General features: G+C 42.4%; 1 protein-coding gene across 6 annotated transcripts in view; it reads right to left on the bottom strand.

Annotated features, from left to right (window-relative positions):
• The window catches only part of DAB1 (Dab, reelin signal transducer, homolog 1 (Drosophila)), a 1,114,147-nt gene that overhangs the window by 311,263 nt on the left and 779,230 nt on the right, over positions 1–23,654 (bottom strand). Inside the window, exon 4 of one of the 6 annotated variants that reach the window (XM_014542563.1) lies at positions 19,591–19,677. The exons of the other annotated variants lie outside the window; for them this stretch is intronic. The gene's annotated coding sequence lies outside the window, so the exon portion shown is untranslated. The remainder of the gene's footprint in view (positions 1–19,590; positions 19,678–23,654) is intronic. 6 annotated transcript variants of the gene reach the window in all.

Here is a 23,654-nt window from a genome sequence, read left to right as displayed (position 1 = left end):
CTGTAGTTGTAAACAAAATAGATTAAGTCCATAAAGTTATTCTGGTGAAGAAAATCAACAAATCAAAGGAAATACACCTTCTATAACATGAAGAGGTAATAAGAGCAATGACATCAAAGAGGATAAGGAGAGAGAGTGCAGGACAAACGCAGGAAGACAAGGAGCTAGTTCAGTCAAGGACAGGGAAGGCCCCTCTAGCAGGTGAAACTATCAACAAAGATGGGTTATTCACACCAGGAGAGGAGTTGGGGTCAGCAGGACCATGGCGAAGTCCCACTCCACTGTGTCAAAATGGCCCAAACATTTCTCATTTTCAATCCTTGGCTTCCTTATCTGGCACAGTAATAATAGTAACACTTGTCCTGCCTACCTTGTAAAATAGGTCTGCTGTGACCATCCAATAAAGCTTCCTACTTCCCAGGGCAGAAGGAGGAAACGAGTGAAAGTAGTCAAAAGGTACAAACTTCTATCAGAGGTAACAATATTGTATTATATATCTGAAAGTTGCTGAGAGAGTTGATCTTAAAGTTTTCATTTAAAAAAAAAGTAACTAGGTATGGTGATGGCCATTAACTAAATTGATTGTGGTGATCATTTTGTAATACATCCAAATACTAAATCTTTATGTTGTAATACAACGTTATATGTCAATTGTACCTCAATTTGGGAAAGATTTCAGGTTGTTTTTTGTACTTCAATCGTTAGTACTTAGGTTTTAAAATATAAATGGCCAGGTTCAAAATGATTCATAAGAAACATCTATAATAAAATACAGGAATATCCAACTAAAGCTGTTTTGGGGTAATAGCAGTTGTAATTTTCTAGGCGTTTTTGAAGTGGTTTTAAAGCAACAGAAATAAAATAAAATAAAACAGTTCCTCACCCATAAGATGAAGGGTTTGTATTACATGACTTCTGTGACCCCTTCCTGCTCTAATTTGCTAAGATTCTATTGATATGAAAGAGCCTTATAAACTCTAATTTGCTGCACAAATGTGAGATAATGGTCATCGCATCCAGTTTTATCATTATGCCAATGATTCACTTTGGTTCTGGAGTTCAGAGCCCTCAGTATCAAAGCATTCTTCAGACTCATTTAAATGATTTCAAGATCTTACTGGAAATGTAAGTTGAATGGTAATTTCATTCTTAGAGATGTTTTGTTGTCTAAACCTAATTTAAATGCCCATCCTTAATTCTGCTAATTATCAGCACTAATGAAAGACAAAAATAGCTTATCCAAAAGGCCTATTCTAATTTGGTTTTAGGCAGTATTTTAGGATTTTTTTTAAAGTATCAGAGCTGCCTTCCAAGTCCTATTTCGTTATGTTACTGCTAAAAAGAGCAAATTCTAGGTAAGCAATGATTCAGGATAAAATGAGGGGTTACCACACTGCAGTCCCTGGATGGGTCTCGGGGTTCCATCACTCCTTTGACACTACAGCAGAACTCCTTTGTTTTTATTCTAACCTCAAGGAAATATAGTTGAAAACTTTCCATGTGACCAGTTCTCAAAATAGACTACCTTTTTTAAACTTCTCGATGGAGCACTTGGCCCTTTGATCACGGATACCTGGGGCCATCAGGGAAGGTATCCAGGAGAGAACAGGAATAAAAATTCCCCTCCAATGACACATCATCAACACAAAACTAAAGGGCCAAACTGACGCATTCAAAATTTACCAGCGTTCCTCTGTGCCAGACAAGTTTCTGAGAGACAGGAATACAGATGGAGTACAATCACCCCCCTTATCCATGGGGATAGGTTCCAAGACCTCCAGTGGATGCCTGAGACCTCAGAGAGCTCTCAATCCAATACATACTGTGTGCTTTCCTATACTTACATACATACCTATGATGAAGTTTAAATAATACATTAGGCACACTAATAATAAAATAATTATAAAATAGACTATAATAAAAGGTATGCAAATGTGTTCTCTCGCTTCTTAAATACCTTACTGTTCTGTAATCACCCTTCTTCTTGTGATGAGATGAGATGCTAAAATGCTTGTGTGATGAGATGGAGTGAGAGGAATGCCACACACACTGTCTACCCGCATTTGACCGCAGGGAACTAAAACTGTGGAAAGCAACCCCAAAGATAAGGAGGGAACAATGAGAGGCTTTTCCCTGCTTTCTGAAAGTTCGCTTTCTACTGTAGGAAACAGACCATCAGTGACTTAGGATATCTTCTGAACTGTCACAGGGGTACAGCCAAGTGGGGAAGAGGGAGAGAGAGAGCCAGAGAGAAGGGTGGCTATGTCCGGTGTAGAAGGTGGAAGAAGGGGAGGGAGGTAACAGGGCTGGGGGAAAAGGTAAAGGGATTAAGAAGAAAGCAAACACTTCATAGGTACAGATAACAATGGTGATTACCCAAGGAAAAGGGGGTGGGGGAGGTAGAAGAAGATAAAGGGGGGATAAGCGGTGATGGAAGGAGAGGATTCTGGGTGGTGAACACACAATATAATATACAGATGATGTGTTATAAAATTGTACACCTGAATCCTATATAATTTTATTAATCAATGTCACCCCAATAAATTCAGTAAGAAATAAAATTTTTAAAAAATGGTGAAAGAGAGCTCTTCATGTAGGAGGTGACCCTTAATCTATAGCTTACAATGTAAATAAATGGCTGCAGAATACTTGAAGGGTGGCTGAGAATATTTATGTGTGAGGCCCAGTATTATGTGTCTTATAATCCTTGCCCCATTTAGGCTCCCATCATCCAGGTGAAGTAACAGACACAGAAACACGCTTGCCAGAGCCAGAAATGAAACCCTATCTACCCTTAAGGACGCCGGCTGTAATGCCTGTCTCTACCCCAAGTACCTCCATGATACCTTCTCAGTATCTCAGTGGCACCAACCCTCTCTGCCTGTCTGACCAGAACAAGTATGCAAAGCTGGAGCCACATCGCTTGGTTTCTCCCCTCCAGAAGCACCTCTCGTGTTTAGCCCTCTCCCTGTGGTGTGAGTTCCCTTCTCTCTCTCAGAAGATTCCAAAGAACACTTGGCCTCATCCCTTCATCTTCCCAAACACAGTGTTCGGCCACAGAGGTAGGAGGAGCGTCCAGCCATCAGCAGCGTGGGACATGAGAGTGGGCAAAAGTAGGTGTAGGGTTAAGTTATTCCTATGGAAAATAGTGCAATAATAAGTAATAATAAAGGAGTAAAGTCTGTGTTTCATATGCTCACACCTATATACCTATTTCTGTCCATCCCTGTCATTCAGACCCATTTCCTTCCCACCGGGGAACAGAGAACCTTCAGCCTCCCATTCTAAAGGGAACTGGAAATTTATTTCACCCACTAAAAGCAAGTTCTGGACAAGTGATCCACCATTCCAAAGAGAGTGAGACATTCTTTGTCCTGTTGTATTAACCAGTCCCGTGACAGTGGGTCCTTCTACACAGCCATTCTTTGTTTCATTTTCCTTTGATTTCATCTCTCCTTCATAGTCAAATAGAGAGAGTTTCCAACCCAAACCATCAGGCATTGGGGGGATTTCCAAGCACTCTCTAACCCTTGCCTTGCTTTTATAAGATAATCACCACATTTTGGGTAGAGGGCTGTTGTGTGTGTGTATGTTTTTGTTTTTGTTTGTTTGTTTTGTTTTGTTTTTTTAAATATATTTTATTGATTTTTTTACAGAGAGGAAGGGAGCGGGATAGAGAGTTAGAAACACTGATGAGAGAGAAACATCGACCAGCTGCCTCCTGCACACTCCCTACTGGGGATGTGCCCGCAACCAAGGTACATGCCCTTGACTGGAATCGATCCCGGGACCCTTGAGTCCGCAGGCCGACGCTCTATCCACTGAGCCAAACCGGTTAGGGCTTGTTTTGTTTTTGTATGTGTGTGGCAGGGCTCTGTGATCTGGGCTATACAGACCCCACACTGACTGAGCATCCCACATTTAGCCTTGAATTTTCCGACATTAAGCTCCCTCTACCAGACTCAGAGCCGCATTTCTAAATCATAGAAAACTGTGATACCTTTCCTCTAAGTGGGTAAGAAAAAACGAAAAGAAAAAAGAAAAAGAAAGGAATTTCCCTGAAGAGGGTCCTCAGGGTTTTAAAATGTTTGAAAATAATCTCTTTTGCATTAATGCAAGAGGAACACATTTCCCCTGCTGCTAAATGACACCTTTCAGGACTGATGATTAACACAGAGCTGCACCACTTAGGCACCCTCAAGGGGAAAGCGACGTGCATTGCTTCAGTGTCTGCAGAGGGATTCTCACAGAGTGAGGAAGGTCCTCCCTCCTAAGGGAAAAAACAAAATAAAGGTGTGGCCCAAAATGAATTACGTTCATCTGTATGTTGTCCAAGGGTCACTCCAAAAGCACATAACTCTAATTTGACTAAGATGCCGACTGTGGCCTCTTTTTCTTACAATTATGTCTGTGGAATCTTCCCATCTGGTGGCTATTCTGAGACAGATACATTTATTCATGGGTAAGAAATGACAGGCATAGCAAACTACATCTCTACAGTAGTAAACAATTGCAATCGGCACAAGTATTCCTAAATGGAACTAATTCCTTAAAGGGCCACATGGCCAAGACCCCAGCACTCTTCCTCATAGCCTACTGGCACATCATCCTGAAGGGCTAGTCTGATCAGCGATTCTTTATCGAGAATTTACCATATGTCAGGCCCTGTGATAACCTAAATATCTCTCAAGTCATTTAACCTCCATATTTATGAGGCAGACATTATTTTTATCCATATATATATAGACATAGAGGCACAGAGAGATTAAGGACTTCCAAGTGGTGCAGCCAGGATTTGAACACAGATCGGTCTGATTTCATCACTGTCTACTATCCTGTACTTGCCATTATCATCCACTAATAGAGCTGACTACTCCTATAGATTCAAGGCTGTGTAATAACAAGTCATACGCTCACGCTTGTTTGATTGTGTTAAATGTTTAGTAAAAGGTGCCTGGGAAAAGCACAGTGCAGCTCCCACTAGACCTGAATGGAATGAGCTTTCACTGTACTGAGATCAACTCTGTAGGATGTCTCTCTCGGAGAGAAGCAGTAACTCTAAGTTCGTGCCTGACTGAGCCAATCAAAGGCATGCCTATACCTCTGCTGACATGAAAAAGGGACCTTGAGAAAAAACAAAAAAATATTAATCTTAAGTTCCAGGAGACTCCATGCAAAGTCCAAACATCTGGCATCAGGTGTCTTCAAAGAAAAACAGCTGCGCCAGTCACATGTCCAAACATTAACATAAAATGAAAGATCATGTGAACTTGGTAAACCAGAGCCAGTGGGTTTGGAAAATGATTCTATGGACTCAGCTCACATAGAATATTCTAGAGATTTCCCGAGTATGCTGTGCTAGAGTTAGAGATACAAAATATGTGGGGGTTTTCTAATTGATTTGAGAGAGAGGAGGGAGGAGGAGACAAAGAAAAATAGATTAGCCACCTCTGGCATCCCCCCTACTGGGGATCAAGCCCACAACATGGGGCATGTGTCTGGATGGGGAATTGAACTAGAGACCTTTTGGTGCATGGGACGATGCTCAACCAAATGAACCACACCAGCCAGGGCTAGAAATACAGCTATAAATAGGACAAAGCCTCTGACCTCACAAAGCTAGAATGAAACAGAGTGCAAACATATTGAGGTAGCCACACTAGCATCCCACTTCCTGTATACTCATCACAGGCCAGATACTGTTTTAGTTGCTTCATGCTTATTACCTACTTTGTTTAAAATTTTATTTTTCAATTATAATTTACACTTAATATTACTCTGTATTAGCTTCAGGTTTACAGCATAGTGGTTAGACAATCATATACTTTACAAAGTGATTTCCCCCGATATTTCAAGTATCCAGCTGGCACCACACATAGTAATTATATCATTGACTACAATCCCTATGTGGCACTTTACACCCCCATGACTATTTTGCAACTACCAATTTGTACTTCTTAATCCCTTCACCTTTTCCACCCTGCCCTCTGATAACCATCAGTCTGTTCTCTGCATCTATGAGTCACTTGCTCAAGTTTGAAAATGGAGTAAATAGTAGAGCTGGGACTGAAACCTAGGTTTTTCAGATTCCAAAGACTTATATCTTAAGCATTAAGTTGTGCTGGCTCCATGTTCAGAAATTCTATTGAAGCATCATAAGAGCAACAACAGAGATATACACACATCCAAGAGGAGCCACCAAAGAGAAAGGAATCCATTTAGGGGGTGCAAAGGAAAGGCAGGCGATCCCTCACAGGGTTGATATCTGAACTAGGTTTTGAAGCAAACCTAGGAGTTCATTAGGCAAATAAGGAGGGAGTCGAGCCCTGGCTGGTGTGGCTCAGTTGGTTAGAGCTTCATCCTGAACACCCAAAGGCTGCAGGTTTGATTCCAACTCAGGCACATACCCAGGTTGTGGGTTTGAAAAAAACAAAAACTATTAAAGGCAGGAGTTGAACATTCAAGGCAGGAAGAATTCAGTAGCCCAGAGGCATAGGAGATCATAGTCCACTAAGGAGCTGCAAGGAATTCTTTAATACAATGATCATCTATCTATATACAGAAAAGCCTAATATGCAAAGTGTCCCCTCAGGAGTTCGACCAACCGGGAGTTTGACCACTCGCTATGATGTGCGCTGACCACCAGGGGGCAGCGTGGAATGAAGGAAGACCAGGTCAAAGGCTGGCAGCTGGGGAAGGGAGGCTCTGGCTGCCAGCCGCAGGCCGCTAGGGACCCTACCCATGCATGAATTTTGTGCACTGAGCCTCTAGTAAATTATATAAAGTGGTACTAGCATCAGGATAACAAGTTGGCTGAAATGTAGGCAGGGAACAGGCTAAAGGGTCATACATATACATATGTGCACGAACATTACACACACCATCTTTTTATGTGATTTTCCCAGAACAGCAAATAGTTTGAGTTTTATTGGATCCCTGGTGTGAGTGAAAACAAGCAGAATTCAGCTAAGGCTGTGATTGACTTTCATGGGGCCATTCAGCTGCAAAGAGCCAAGTCTACTGACACTTAGCTTATATCAAACACCTACATGTGTTTACTTATCATGTCTTCCTGCTCAGAAGTAAGTACCCAGCACATATAATGTGGCATGTTTTGCACCTGTCATTTTCTAGGGGACCTGGCTATAATAAAAGAATAAAGCAAAGTAAAGGAAAACAAATCAAAACTAAATGAAAAATGGGAGCACCTACAATCTCTTTACATGAAAAGGAAACTATTAGAGTGAGCCCCCGAAGTGACTCTATTGTCAAATGCAAGGAGGCAGTAAACTTAGACTTGGCTGACTTTGTCCCATCCAACAACACACAGGCATGATAAGATGGAAAAGGAACTGATGAAGAAGAGTTAAGAGAATTCTGCTGGAGCCTGGACAGTGTTGCTCAGTGGTTAAATGTCAACCCATGAACCAAGAGGTCCCTGGTTTGATCCCTACCAGTCAGGGCACATGCCGGGGTTGTGGGCTCAATCCCCAGTAGGGGACATGCAGGAGGCATCGATGTCTCTCTCACCAATGTTTCTGTCTCTCTATCCCTCTCCCTTCCTCTCTCACTCTCTAAAATCAATAAAAATGTGTGTGTGTTTTTTAAGAGAATTCTGCTGGAGCCCACATTCTGCCACTGAGTCACTGTATGGTGTGGAGGACATCATTCAACCCCTTCAAGCCTCAATTCATCAGAAATAGGCACATATATACCTCATGTCATGTTTTTAATAAAGATTAAATCCTAAAACGCCTATAAAGTACTTAAGCACAGTACATGACAAACCATACTTACATGGCAATGTGAAAATTTTAGGATTTAATATAATCTAAAATCACTTTTGTCTAAAACATGTTCTTAAAATATAAGAAAAGTTAAGGCTTGAACTAGGTATGTCTCTGCTTAAATGCTTTAGTATTTCTAATACTTCCAATCATAGCACTCTGGTTTATGAAGTGCTCATTCACCATAACGCCTTGCACTGTCTCGCTTGAACTTCACAACCACTCTGTGGAGCAGGCACTATTATTACCTCCATTTTATAGGCAAAGAACCCAAGGCACAGAAATTCAATGATTTGCCCAATGATAACACAGATAGAAATGGAAGGAGTAAGATTTAAACTCAGATATTCTGGTCACTTGGAGCCTTTCCTAAGGCATCCGTTTAGAATTCATTACTCCCAAGGTGGGATAGTTAATTTTATGTGTCAGCTTGGAAGGTGTTTTTGGATGAAAATAATATTTATTTTATTTATTTATTTTAAATGTATTTTGTATTGTTGATATTATTACAGATATCACCCATGTTCTCTCCCTTTCCCCCTCTCCTCCCAGTCCCTCTCCTCCCTCCAGGTCATCACTAATGAACAAAATGAATTGACCAACAAAATAAGTCCCGAAGCATGGGGGCATGGATCAGACTAATATACCTTGGTGTGGGGTTGGGGGGACAAGAAGAGATAAACCGAAGAACATATACTTATATGCATAGCCCACGGATATGGGCAATAGGGTACAGAATAACATTTAAATTGGTGAACCCTGACTAAGCAGGCTACCCTTCCTGACTGTGGGTGGGTCCCATCCAATCAGTTGAAGGCCTTGTTAGAACAAAAGGGATCAGCCTCTCCCATCAAGAAGGAGTTCTCCAGCAGACGGCCTTCATACTTCATCTGCACCATCTGGTCTTCAGACTTGCCAGACTCCATAACTGTACAAGTCAATTCCTTGTAATAATTCTCTTTCTATATATACACATCCTATCGGTTCTGTTTCTCTCGAAATCCTTGACTAATACATACGTTTCTTTTCATTTACTTTCCAGCCCCCCTCCCCGCTTCCTCCCATGCCTTATCTTTCAACTCAATTTATTCAGCAGATATTTTCTGAGTTCTCCACCTGAACCAGGCACTGCACAAGACTTGATTGCAAGGTCAAGATGATACTCTCCACTCAGTCCTATTCTCCCCATGGTGTCCATCCCTTGTTAGTCCACCCATCATCTTTCTGGATTACAAGATCCTTGAGATCTGTGACCAGTCTTTGTAGAACATCAAGTGCAGACCTTCAAATAGACAGAGTAAATGCCCATCCATGTTGACAAAGTGACTACCATCTGTACTTGCCGTTGCTTATTTTACCCTTTCCTGAGCATGTGCTGGGTATTCACTGCTATCTCCTTTTGTCTCAGTTTCAAGGAGCAGAAAGGGAAACACTGGGAGGTTGTATCACCTTCCCACAGTCACAAAGAGTAATTCACACCTAGGTCTGCTGGAGTCCAAAGCCAGTGGACTTCTCCCACTGCTTCTGCTATAGCTCCCTGCTCTCACCCCTCCCAAACTACAAACAACAGAGGGGGCCTGGGATGAATGAGCACCCCTAGAGCTCTAGGGCCTTCGGCCAAACTCCACAAATATACAACCTCAGCGCTTATATGAGGTGAAGTAATAAAAAAATGAAGGCAATCGAATGTTATCTATAAATACCTCAAAGCTTCTTTTCCTTCCACTTAAAAATTCTCTAGTAATTGTTTTTACTGCAGTTAATCATAAAAATGAATCACCTCAAATTTCTAAAAGAAATTCTCCTTCAAAATATGTCAACTTTGTGCCATGAATTCATTTATTATGAGGCCACATGATGCCTGCAAGTACTGCATTTTATTTAAACGTGACATTTTTTTTCACTCTGTTTTGATTCCACATCTGAAAAATAGCTTCTATCAATCTTTCACTGGAGCCAAGCATAACTGTTTTGCTCACTGAAACATTAAATACAGACTCAGGGCCCGAGAATCAAATTAAAAATAAAATATACTAGTACCAGGCTGACATTCGTAGCATCTTACCCAAAGAGATCACGGGTGGGTTTGAGAACTATCATGAAACCACTTCCCAGATACAAATCAATCCACCCTAATCCTTCTGGGTCTTCGATCATGTCTAAAGTTCAAAGATTTTACGTGGGTTGATTTTTCTTTTCGAGGTTCAATTTTAGAAAGTGTTTCCGACTTGATTTTGAAAGGGCTAGACATTTTCAAGGAAATCGCCAGACTCAGTTGGGGCATCGATTGTGATCGATGATTTTCCACATCAGCTGCCACTGGACTGGGGGTGGGGGCTGAGATGCACGCTCTATACTTACCTTCCCCATAATGCATCATTCTCCTAAACACTGGCAGCACACAGGCACATCCAATACTGTATTGCTTCCTTCTTTCACTCATGACGATGCCCCACACAGGCCCTGAGAGTCTGTAAAGGAAGCACTCCCCAGGTTCTGGGGATGAAGGGAGCCCTGACCAATCCATCATGCTTTGTCTGCTAATGATAGACTCATGCATAAGAGCCACCGTCACTGGAGAGAGGCAGCAGGCATGAAAAGGAGTAGATCAACTGTCAGCAGTTGGGGGTCTGAGGGACTGCAGAGCTGTGATTAGAATTTTCAATCAGGACTTCCGGGATTCATCATGCTATGGGAGGTGGGGGAGGGGGCGAGAAGTTTGCAGAGGCATATTCCTCCATCAGCCCCGCCTTCCCTCCTTCTATTAGCCGAGTTAAGTCCTAGAGGCCAGGGAAAACTCAGTGTCTTCCCCACCCAAAAAACGCAACTTGAAGAGATCTGTTAGCTGAGGCAGATGTGTGTCCGGATTAAGCAACTTCCTCCCCACAATGTCCAGATTACTGTCTCTGAAGTACAATTCTGATCTTGTCATGCCTGGCCAAAACACTGTACTTCCTTTCCTCCTTCCCCTCCTCCATTTCCTCCTGTTTTCCCCTCTTCTGTTCCTTCCTTTCTCCCTTCCTCCTTTTCTTTCTTTCTTCCTCCTTTAACTGCCTTTCCTTTCTGGCTTATCTTTTTGCTTTCCCCTCCTTCTTTCTTACCTACCTACTCACCACTATGCTTTCCTTCCTTCCACACTGATTAAGCACTTACAGAGAAAAAACATTTCCTAATGGGAGAACTGAGTCTACTGAAAGGCAGACCCCCACATCTAGACAATCTCAATATAGTGAGGGCGGGTAGGGGTGGAAAGAGTGATGTTCAGAAGAGCTTCCCAGATGAAGTGGGAATGTGTTGGCAGCAGACGAAATAACATGTGCAATGGCATCAAGACAAAAGGACATGGACTTTTCAAGGAAAGGTGGGCAGATCAGTAAAGTGGGAACATGATTCATGGGGGATGGAGAAAGTGATATGAAATGAGTCTGGAGAGGTAGATAAGGACCTGTTATGAAAAGTGTTGTACATAGGATTTTACGAAGACAACGGAGCAGCAGTTCTCAACTTGTGGGTCACGACCCTTTGGCGGTCGAATGACCCTTTCACAGGGGTCGCCTAAGACCATACTGCATATCAGATATTTACATTATGATTCATAACAGTAGCAACATTACAGTTATGAAGTAGCAATGAAAATAATTTTATGGTTGGGTCACAACATGAGGAACTGTATTTAAAGGGCCAGAAGGTTGAGAACCACTGCTTTAAAGGATACATCACTTAAACTGGCTCAGTCTCACTTCCCTGCAGAATGAAGGTGAAATGCCTACTTTAAAAGTAGTTACAATAAAAAGTCAAGTAACAAAACTTCCAGCAGTAACTGACTTGTAGTAATTCCTCAATAAATGTCAACTATGGTTTTCTGTTTTTGTAGATATCATATAAATCCCCACTGCCTGGGAAGTGCATGAAGACCTGGACCTGGTCTTAGTCAGGGGCTCAATGAATGGCTCTGATTCATCAGAAATATGAACCATTAACACAAAGGATTCTCTCTTCAGGTCTGAAGATTAGTAATTTCCCTAGAGTATTCTAGGCATCACTATACAGGGGTGGAGCAAAAGTAGGATTGTAACTGTTCGTATGGAAAATAATACAATAGCCCTGGCCAGTGTGGCTCAGCTGGTTGGGCAACATCCAATGCACCAAGAGGTTGCTGGTTCGACTCTGGTCAGGGCACATGCCAGGGTTGTGGGCTTGATCCCCAGTAGGGGGTGTACAGGAGGCAGCTGACCAATGTTTCTATCTCTATCCCTCTCCCTTATTCTCTCTCTCTCTCTCTAAAAGTCAACAAAAATCTTTAAAAAATAAAATAATACATTAATTAATGAATTAAATAATAATATAAAAATAAATGGTGTTTTGCATACTCACAACTATACACCTACTTTTGCCCCACTCTGTACACTCTTCAGAGAGAAAGAAGTCTTGGAAATGAAATATGCTTAATAGGACTGATGCTCAGCTGTGACCAATGAGGGCCCTCGAGCCACTGAGGATCATCGTCCATGACATCATCATACAGCTACCATGGCAATTTACAATATTACTTTGAAATTCTGAATGCCTCCTGCAGGGGACCACATGCATCCTAACAGAAAGGCACCACTGCTGGGAGAGAGGCTGTGAGCTAGGGCCCAACTTCCGGGTTTGCATCCCAACTGCCACTTTCTAGCTGCATGACTTTAAGGGAGTGACTTAATCTCTTTAAGGAAGTGCCTCAACTGCACATTGGGAACAATAAGGACCCTATGTCACAGGGTCACTGCGTGGATTCACTGAGTCAATCCTGTGAAGCACTTAGAACAATGCCTGGCACATAGTACATGTCCAAAAATGTTATATTTTCTCATCAATACATTTTAGAATGTAACAACAGGTACCCACAAATGAATTGACAGTGTAATAAACACATCCAAATTTCCTCTTATTTGCTCACTAAAAATGATAGGAAAGAGGCTTAGGTACAACTCAACCCCTATCCCTGCTCAGAGAAATATAAATATATATATACTAGAGGCCCAGTGCACGGATTTATGCAACAGTGGGGTCCCTTGGCCTGGCTTGTCCCCTCTCGCAATCCAGACCCCTCTGGGGATGTTGGATAGCTGGTTTTAGCCTGATCCCTGCAGGCCCAATCCAGACAGGAGAGAGCCCGATCCTGTGCATTAAGCGTCTGCCCCCTGGTGGTCAGTGCACGTCATAGTGAACGGTCAACCGGTTGCACAGTCTTTTGGTCGTTCGGTCACTTAGGCTTTTATATATATAGACGTAAATGTGTATACACACACACACACACACACACACACACATAATCAAATATATATACATACACTAGAGGCCCGATGTATGAAATTCGTGCAAGAGTAGGCCTTCTTTCCCCTGGCTGCCAGCACCTGCTTCCCTCCGGCATCCGGGACCCAGGCTTCCCTCTGTTCGCCAACACCTGGGGCCCCAGTTTCCCTCTGCTGCCGGAACTCGGGACCCATCACAGCCCATCGGTGGATGGCCTGGGCTTCCCTCTGCAGAGCAATCATGGGGCAATGGCTGGCCCCTGACCAATCGCATCACACCCACCTTGGCAGGCCTGGCACCAGTGGGTGTCACAGTGTGGTCCCGGATGGTCGTCCAGATAGTCGTTCCGCTGTTTGGCCGTTCAGTCGTTTTGCATATTATGCTTTTATTATATAGGATATCTATATATATAAAAGCCTAAGCAACCATTGCAACCGAACAGACGACCAAACAGGCTGCGTGGGGCCACAAGGCCGGCAGGGGTGTTAGTGGGGGCGACCAAATGACTGAGCAGCAGGCTGCATGGGGTGATGAGGCCAGCAGGGGGTTTAGTGAAGGGCGACCAAACGACCAAGCAGCAGGCTGCGTGGGGCGACCAGGCTGGCAGGGGGGTTAGTGAGGCGCGACCAAACAAGGCAGGCAGAGGCAGTTAGGGGTGATCAGGCTGGCAGGGGGGCCAGTAGGGGCAATCAGGCAGGCAGGCAGGTGAGCAGTTAGGAGCCAGTGGTCCCGGATTGTAAGAGGGATGTCCGACTGCCGGTTTAGGCCCAATCCTCAGGATCGGGCCTAAACCGGCAGTCAGACATCCCCTGAGGGGTCCTGGATTGGAGCAGGTGCATGCTGGGCTGAGGGGACCCCCCTCCCAGCCTCGTTCACGAATTTTGTGCACCGGGTCTCTAGTGTGTGTGTATATGTGTGTGTGTGTGTGTGTGTGTGTATATATATATACCTCAATAGGCTCTCTCTGGCCCTTTCCATTTATATGATTTGAGGCATAACCTTTAGCTGCAGAGTCACAATTTCTTTACCTGTGAAACTCACTTGTGATCTAGGGTTGCCCTATGGCTTACGGGAACAACTGGTGTTTTATAAATCCTAAAGCACTATAAAATATTAAGTTGGAATTACAAATTGAAAAGCTCAAGACACTCACCAAAATAGAGGGTTTAAAAAAAAATATAAACTAAAACCACAATGAGATATCACCTCACACTCGCCAGAATGAATGATTTTCATCAATAAATCAACAAACAACAAGTGCTGGTAAAAATGTGCAGAAAAGGGAACCCTCGTGCACTGTTGGTGGGAATGCAGACTGGTGCAACCATTGTTGAAAACAGTGTGGAGTTTCCTCAAAAAATTAAAAATGAAACTTCCTTTTGCCCCCGCAATCACACTATTGGGACTATGTCCTATATCCAAAGAAACCTGAAACACTGTTAGGAAAGAATATATGTACCCCTATGATCACTACATCATGATTTGCAATAGCCAAGATCTGGAAATAGCCCAAGTGCTCATTAGTAAATGAGTAGATAAAAAAGCCATGGTATATTTACACATTGGGATATTACATGGCCATAAAAAAGAAGGAAATCTTAACATTTGCGACAGTATGGATGGACCTAGATATTGTTATGCTAAGTTAAATGAGCCAGTCAGAGAAAATAGATACTATATGATCTCACTTATATGTGGAATCTAATGAACAAAATAAACTGACAAACAAAATAGAAACAGAGGCATGGATACGTGGAACAGACAGACAGCTGTCAGAGGGAAGGGGGGTTGTGAGACTGGATGAAAGAAGGTGAAGGGATTAAGCAAAAAAACAAAATATACATATAACACATAGACACAGACAACAGTGTGGTTGTAGCCAGAGGGAACGTGGGTGGGGATAAGTGAGGTGGGCAAAGGGGGGATACATGGGGACAGAAAGACACTTTGCTTTGGGGGACAGGCACACATTGCAGTGCTTAGATGATGTTTTAAGTTGTACACTTGAAACCTGTATGGTTTTGTAAACCAATGTCACCCCAACAAATTGAATGTTTAAGGAAAAGCATGTCGGCAGGCAGAGGCAGTTAGGGGTGATCAGGCTGGCAGGGGGGCCAGTAGGGGCAATCAGGCAGGCAGGCAGGTGAGCAGTTAGGAGCCAGTGGTCCCGGATTGTAAGAGGGATGTCCGACTGCCGGTTTAGGCCCAATCCTCAGGATCGGGCCTAAACCGGCAGTCAGACATCCCCTGAGGGGTCCTGGATTGGAGCAGGTGCATGCTGGGCTGAGGGGACCCCCCTCCCAGCCTCGTTCACGAATTTTGTGCACCGGGTCTCTAGTGTGTGTGTATATGTGTGTGTGTGTGTGTGTGTGTGTATATATATATACCTCAATAGGCTCTCTCTGGCCCTTTCCATTTATATGATTTGAGGCATAACCTTTAGCTGCAGAGTCACAATTTCTTTACCTGTGAAACTCACTTGTGATCTAGGGTTGCCCTATGGCTTACGGGAACAACTGGTGTTTTATAAATCCTAAAGCACTATAAAATATTAAGTTGGAATTACAAATTGAAAAGCTCAAGACACTCACCAAAATAGAGGGTTTAAAAAAAACATATAAACTAAAACCACAATGAGATATCACCTCACACTTGCCAGAATGAATGATTTTCATCAATAAATCAACAAACAACAAGTGCTGGTAAAAATGTGCAGAAAAGGGAACCCTCGTGCACTGTTGGTGGGAATGCAGACTGGTGCAACCATTGTTGAAAACAGTGTGGAGTTTCCTCAAAAAATTAAAAATGAAACTTCCTTTTGCCCCCGCAATCACACTATTGGGACTATGTCCTATATCCAAAGAAACCTGAAACACTGTTAGGAAAGAATATATGTACCCCTATGATCACTACATCATGATTTGCAATAGCCAAGATCTGGAAATAGCCCAAGTGCTCATTAGTAAATGAGTAGATAAAAAAGCCATGGTATATTTACACATTGGGGTATTACATGGCCATAAAAAAGAAGGAAATCTTAACATTTGCGACAGTATGGATGGACCTAGATATTGTTATGCTAAGTTAAATGAGCCAGTCAGAGAAAATAGATACTATATGATCTCACTTATATGTGGAATCTAATGAACAAAATAAACTGACAAACAAAATAGAAACAGAGGCATGGATACATGGAACAGACAGACAGCTGTCAGAGGGAAGGGGGGTTGTGGGACTGGGTGAAAGAAGGTGAAGGGATTAAGCAAAAAACAAAATAATATAACACAACATAGACACAGACAACAGTGTGGTTGTAGCCAGAGGGAACGTGGGTGGGGATAAGTGAGGTGGGCAAAGGGGGGATACATGGGGACAGAAAGACACTTTGCTTTGGGGGACAGGCACACATTGCAGTGCTTAGATGATGTTTTAAGTTGTACACTTGAAACCTGTATGGTTTTGTAAACCAATGTCACCCCAACAAATTGAATGTTTAAGGAAAAGCATGTCAAACTACTTTGTCTTCTTACATTTTTGCAAAATTAAAGTGACTCTTTGAAGAATACAATTTGGATAAGCCCATGTCAATACTACTAATACAAACCATCACTAATGACAAGATTGATAGCTCAGAGGGCGAGTCATTTCGTGTTCACTGTGCATCATGCTTAATTCACCAAAAGGAATTTGTGTGTATAATTAATGCACTTTTCTTCCTGGCTTCATTTGGAAACATGTAAAGGGTCTCTGGGGAATTCTGTAAGTTAGAAACAATTAATAAAATAAAACCACTTAATTAAAGAGAATAATTGAAGCCTATTTTACACTAGAAAATGGAGGGATAACAATCACTTTGGAAACACATTGTGTGAAATTTGCCGAGTTTTCAAAGGAAGAACAATCTGCAGACAGCACACGTGTAAGTCATGATAGTGAACGGATGTCCCAGGTCCTTTGTCCTGGAATGATTTCAATCCAGCGGACCTGACATGTACATGGAAGGCAAGATTACTGGCCTACAATGACAAGTGTCATTCTTCTGTAGGAAAACTTCATTTAATCCTTATTTCAATGCACATTAAGGGTCCTTTCTCTGCACCACTGTAAGGAACCCTGGGTAAAAAGCAGCCCCTCTCCCTCTGCCTTCCAGAAACCCTGAGCCTAGTTAGGGGAAGAGCAAAGTCCATACACAACTAAAATGCAGAGGGATAAAGCACTATGAGGCAACAGAGGACCCCAGGGAGCAGTGAGGGAGGGCTCCCTGCCTGTCTAGGAGGAAAAAATATGCTTTCAGAAGGCCTGAGTTTTCGGGGTGGTGGTGGGGGGAACGAGTGTGTAGCAGCATAGAAAGAGGAAAATGCAATCGCAGATACAAGATCATATGCTAAGTCACAAATAGATGAATCACTTTGGTAAATTACATAAAATCCAGTGTGTCCCAAGAACACAGTTTATGTTTCTGGGAAGAAAAAAATGAAGTGGGAAAGCAGATGGAAAAAGAGCAAGGACATGGAATCAGAAAAATGAGCTCAAATTATATAAATATGTAATCTGTATGTATGTAACATCTCCACGTTTCAGTTTTCTCTTGCATAAAAATGGAGTTTTAGGAACGCTCAGATGGTAGTATACTATATTCTGGCTCCCAACTATCTCTGAACTTCCCACTGAGAGGTTTACCATCCATAGTTTTTGCCATGTGACTGCCAGCCCTTCAAGGTAGATGGAGAATATCCCCTACCCCACGGTCAGGTTTGGCCAAGTGGCTAGCTTTGGCAAGTGGGATATGAGTGGACATAATGTGCACCACCACCGAGCAGAACTTGAAATGCACTCAGGTTGTTCAGTTCAGACATTTGTATTTCTGCCCTTTGTCATGAAGACCACCTGGTCCAGATGGGACTATTCTCAGAGACTAGGTTCCTGGAATGAGAAGATCTTGGAACAGAGCGGAGCAGAACTACGGGACCTGGATAACTACTGAAACGTGAGGGTGGCTTCTTATTACAGCAAAGGTTCGCCAACACATAGATGAATGAATAGATCATAGGCTAACAGAAAGTCAAACAGCTAATGATACAGCAATCAGAAAAGTACTGTGATAAATGCATGCATGGGATAGTATTGAAGAACCAATAACATATGTAAAGACACTTGTTCCATATTAGGCATTAAATTAATGTCTGATTCCTTCACCTTGGACCTTCCAGGAAGAAATAAAAGTCTCAGAGCTAAATAATTATAATGAAGGTCATGTCAAAACATGAATATATTCATTTGTTCCATATGAGATACCTGCCATTAGAATTAATTGGTCATATTCTACCTTGGCTCTCAAATTTACCTTGGGCAAGTCCTTAAGCTCTTTGTACCTAAATTTTCTTTTCTGTAAAAGGGATAGGTAGGTCTAGGTCTGTATCTACTTCAAACAGCAGTTGTGATGATCATATTAGTTAATCCATGTAGTGTCCTTCAAAGAGAGTCTAACATAATATGTGCTCAATAAATGTAAAACATTGTTAGGATTATTATTACTATTCAATAATAATACCTGCTATAATTTACTGAGATTACTCCCATAGCTTCTCAGTGCCACCAAGTATAAAACACCACATTTTTATGTTTAACTATAAACTGATGACCTGCCCAAAATATGCACACATACACAATCCTTTATACTGTTAGAGCTTCTGTCACCATATTTGAATAATTAATAAGAAAAATTGTTTTCAATTCCTTTGAAAAGACACAGTGGTGAAATATTTGGACTAAGTACAGTATAACTCACTAGATAGGTTACCATTTTTTGTTTCATATGTTGCAAATTCCTTACAAAGAATTTCATTGTAATTTTACAACTCCAAAATATCTGATCATTAAAAAAGCAATTAATATAAGCCTTTAAAAGTGTATCCATTCATAAGCAAAATAGATATACTTCCCTGTCTTGAAAAGGTCGGCTGCTTTGTTGTCTTCCTCCACTTTAACATCAAAGTCATTAAGGGGTTCTTAAACTTTTGGGGGTGACAGATCCTTTTGAGAGTGACAGAAACCTCAGATATGCTCTCCAAAAAAAATGCACATCAAGAATTCAGTGTCTTTGCCACATTCTCCTCTGTGGTTCCACAGCTGATAGATGACATGATGGCCAGTGGTGAGAGAGGGTTTGGGGGGTGGTACCTCTAAAATACAATAGTTCCCAATTCAAAGTATGAATGACAGAGGCCCCAAGAGATCTTTCTCAGAACAAGTCTCCAAATCCCCTATTTAATGGGGATTCATGGACCAACTGCACCTCAATTTTCTGTGTTCAGTTTCCTTGTTGTAAAATGGGGGTAATCATAGTTCTTATTTCATGGTGCCGTGAAAACTAAAAGAGGTGATCCATGGAAACTGCTTGACACAGTGCCCACACATTAGAAGCTCTGAATAAACAGCAGCTATTATTCCCATGTCAACATGCAGGGCCCAGAAAGAGGAATAACTTGCCCAAGGTTGCGTGGCTCACCATTGGCAGAGCGAGATGAAACGCTGAGGGGCCTCAGGAAGAGAACGTACAAGTGGGCCAAGTGCTGGAGCTCACAAACCAGGGCATCTAGAAATAAGAAGTGCTCAAATCAGCTGATATTTGTTTGTGGCTCAGCTGTTCCATCGCACCAGCTGCTCAAGACTTTCAGACGCTCCTCAGCATGGCGCAGAACGCCCCCTCCGACATTCATTCCGTCAGCCTCAAATCTAATTTCAGTCTCAGAGAGTTTTGTTTTAAGTAGGTCTAAAATTGAATATCCATTCCTATTTATAGTAAAGGGACATTTCCTAAGAAAGTGCCTGGTAAGGATTCGTATCCTCTTTCCTCAGCAGTCCCCCCCAACCCAGGCCACTTTGTTGACTCCTTCACTCTGAAACATGTCTCAGAGGCTCTCAGTGCGGAAGCGGTAGAAGCTTGTCCACAGGCTCATAGCCATGGAGTGTGCCCAGGGCCAGCATTAACAGACAGGACCCAAGAGAAGCCAGCACTGCCCCAACTTTGGATGGGGAGCAAGTCAATTCCACCGCAAATGTCAAGCACATTCCTAGGAGAGTAGTGAAGAGCTAGTCCAAATAAAAATTCCCAACTTGTAATATCCATAGCATGGGGAACTGTTCTGTTCAAAATAAAAAGGCCATTGACCAGAATTGAACCTGGGACCCTTCAGTCCGCAGACCGAATTGATGTTTCTCTCTCATCAATTTTTCTAACTCTCTATCCCTCTCCCTTCCTCTCTGTAAAAAATCAATAAAATATATTTTAAAAATCTAAATAAATAAATAAATAAATAAAATAAAAAATAAAAAGGCCAACTATCGGACATGGTCTAGTCACAGCGCTGGGCCCAATGGGGACAGGAGACCTGGCTTACTGGCCACACCTGCCATTTATTAGCTGAGAAGCCTTGGGAACGACCTTGATCTCTTAGGCCTCAGCTACCTTAGATAAGGAAACCAACTAGGCAGAGGCCAGGTATCAGACCAAACGGTCTCTAAAAACTGTTTCAGCTTAAGAATTAAAGGGATAGAAGTATATTTATAGCAACACATTTCATAACAGCAAAATAGTAGAAACTAGCTGAATGTCTCCCTTACTCGATGAGATCAATAAAGGGACAGTCTTAGAACATAATACTACACAACAGCGAAAACTGATGAGCTGTACCTACGGGCAAAAATGTCAAGAAATCTAGGAAATATAATGCAAAGCAAAGACATATGACTATTTTACAATATAATTATAAAGTTCAAAAGAAGGCAGGATAGAATGAAATAATAAATGGTTTAGGGATAGCTATGGAAAGACGTCAAGGAAATAAGCAGCATGAAATTCAGGCTAGAAGGTACCTGGGGAAGAGGGAGGGGATGCTATCAAGGAGGAACCCTTAGGAAGCTTCCAGAGACTCATCACATCCTACTTCATGGCCTGAGGAGTGGGTAGTTGGGTTTCTATTTTAATTTTATTATTGTTCATTAATTATCTACATATGTGGTCATAGACTCTTTTACATGTTCTGTATTTCACATACAAAACAGGTCTAAAGGGAACCAATATTTTAATTAAAGAGGGCTACTATATTGGAACCAAATACATGCTATACCATTAAGCCCCACACAACAGCTCGGCTTTATTTTATAGACAAGGAAACTGGTTCTGGGCAGTTCAATAAAGGAAAAGGACCATGAGTCCCATTGGGTCTCTTTTTCTGCAAAGCCCATGTACTTTCCACCCCACCGCATCAGGCTCTGGGTAGGCAGGGCAACTACAATTACTTTCCCAGGCTACCAGGAAGGAAAGATCCTCAGAAAGATGCAGTATTTTGCTCAAGGTTGGCCAGGAGTTTATCATTAAAAGGGCAGGAGTCAATAATCTGACCCTAAAGTCCAGGACCCTCCCAGCATGCCTGGCTAAATCCTGTAAACTGTAGGCAAAGTGAAACTAGTGCTGCCATGCTAGTTCCAAAAGAGAGGAAACAGTCTAAGCCCCTCCAGTTTATCCCCCTGGATCAGGTTTGCATGAGGTCAGGGACTTTAACTCTGATACTCGCAGCACTGGAAAGATGTACGGAAAGATAGGGATATGTTAATATGGCAGTCTGAATATAATTTTCATCTCCAAATGTGTCTTGCTCTTTGAAAGAACAATTTTCTCCAAGGACACTATGTGCAAATATGTGCAAATGTGTTCATGCCTTCCTTCCCCCAACCCCAAATAGCAAAATGGCATGCCTGCATTTCTGCTATCCATGGATTTTCTCATTTCAACAGTGCTATTGTCTTTCCTGTTTATGAGTTTGTTTCCCATCTCGGGAAATTTCAACCCACACATAAGCTACAAATGTGCTTCCTTCCATTTTATTTCCATTACTCTTAATTAGGTAGTAAAATACAATCCACCTACGTGAACAAGATGGGTAAAAGAAAGTGAAAGCTAAATACATTTTTCATTTCACACATAACGATCTGTAAGCAGAGTCAGAGAGTCCCCTGAAGCTAACCCTACAATGCTTCTTCCCCTGGGGAAGGAGGGTCTGGTTGTTTACACCCATCACTCAAAGTCAGAGCTAAAAGGGCACCAGGATCCAGCCCATTACTTAGCACGGTGTTTGGCACATGGTAATGGCTTATTAAATGTTTAAAGAGTAAATAATAATAGCTCATAATGATAGTAGCTAATACATATAGAAAAAGCTTATCATATGTCAGATAATGGTTCTAAGCACTCTACCTACATACATTAACTCACTTAATCTTATAATAATATCAAAAGGCTTGTATTGTTTTTATCCTCACTTCAAAGACAGGAAAGTGAGGCTCAAAATAATGATGGCACTTGCCCAACATCACATACCTGGGGAGCGACAGAGCTGGGATCCAGGCTGTTGGCCACCCATGTCTTCAACCCTCACCTTATCCTGAACACCTCTTAGAAGAGATGGAGAGAATGGAGCCCAGAAATGCAACATGATTATAAAGGTCACACATAGTGACACGCTGGAAAAAAGCAAGAGGCTTGGAGTCTGAAAGTCAGTTCTAATCCAATTGGCCTACATATTTGGGAACCTGAGAACCCGTATTTCCACAGGCTTACTGGGGTCCGGCACCAGTGACTCCAAGAACTTGTTTCCATTTCCTCCACTGTAAAATGATACAGTAACATCTACCCTGGCCTACTGCAGTGAGAACCAAAATCAGCAAAACAGCCAATGCTCCCCGAATGGCAGCTACTTAAAGGCACTGTGTAAGTTCAAGTCTAAGTATCAGGCCATGAACTTGCCCTCTCTGTAACTACAGGTAAACCTACCCAAGAGGTATTTTTACACTCACCTCCCAGAACTAGTAAAAGGCTTACACTAGACACAAACTTAGGGAAAGGTCACACAGAAAGGTGGGGAATAGGTGAGTGGGGATTGAAAGGATGTAGCTTAGGACTCTAGGAGAATAAACACTTCATTTGCTCCATAATGGGTGCCAGAAAATGCCCAAGAGTGAACTCAAATCAAGGAGATGGGTAATACTGCTTAGTGATTAGAGCTTGGATGTTGAAGCTAGAAAGAACCAGGGTTGCATCCTGCCTCCTCCACTTGCTGGCAGCAGGGCAGGCAACCTCTCCAGGCCTTGATGTCCACATTCCTGTTATAAAGGTTGTGATGAGCCCTGGCTGGTTTTGTTCAGTGGATAGAGCGTCGGCCTGCAAACTGAAAGGTCCTGGGTTCAATTACAGTCAAGGACACATGCCCGAGTTGTGGGCTCGATCCCCAGTGGGGACTTGCAGGGAGGCAGCCGATCCATGATTTTCTCTCATCATGGATGTTTCTATCTCTCTCTCCCTCTTCCTTCCTCTCTGAAATCAATAAAAATATATTTAATTAAAAAATCCTATATAATAAATAGGTAATATGCAAATTAACCCTCACACCATCACATGATGGCTGCACCCACAGCGGAGGTGGGGTTCCCATAAAGAGTGATCAGCAAGGACCTGAGGCTGTGTGGTGCAAGGCCGGGGCAGGAGACCTCAGGCCCCGCCCTTCACCCCGGGCC

This window comes from Myotis brandtii, unplaced genomic scaffold, assembly GCF_000412655.1.
Source record: "Myotis brandtii unplaced genomic scaffold, ASM41265v1 scaffold304, whole genome shotgun sequence".
Lineage (NCBI taxonomy): Eukaryota > Metazoa > Chordata > Mammalia > Chiroptera > Vespertilionidae > Myotis > Myotis brandtii.
This window is presented reverse-complemented; position numbering and strand designations above follow the sequence as displayed.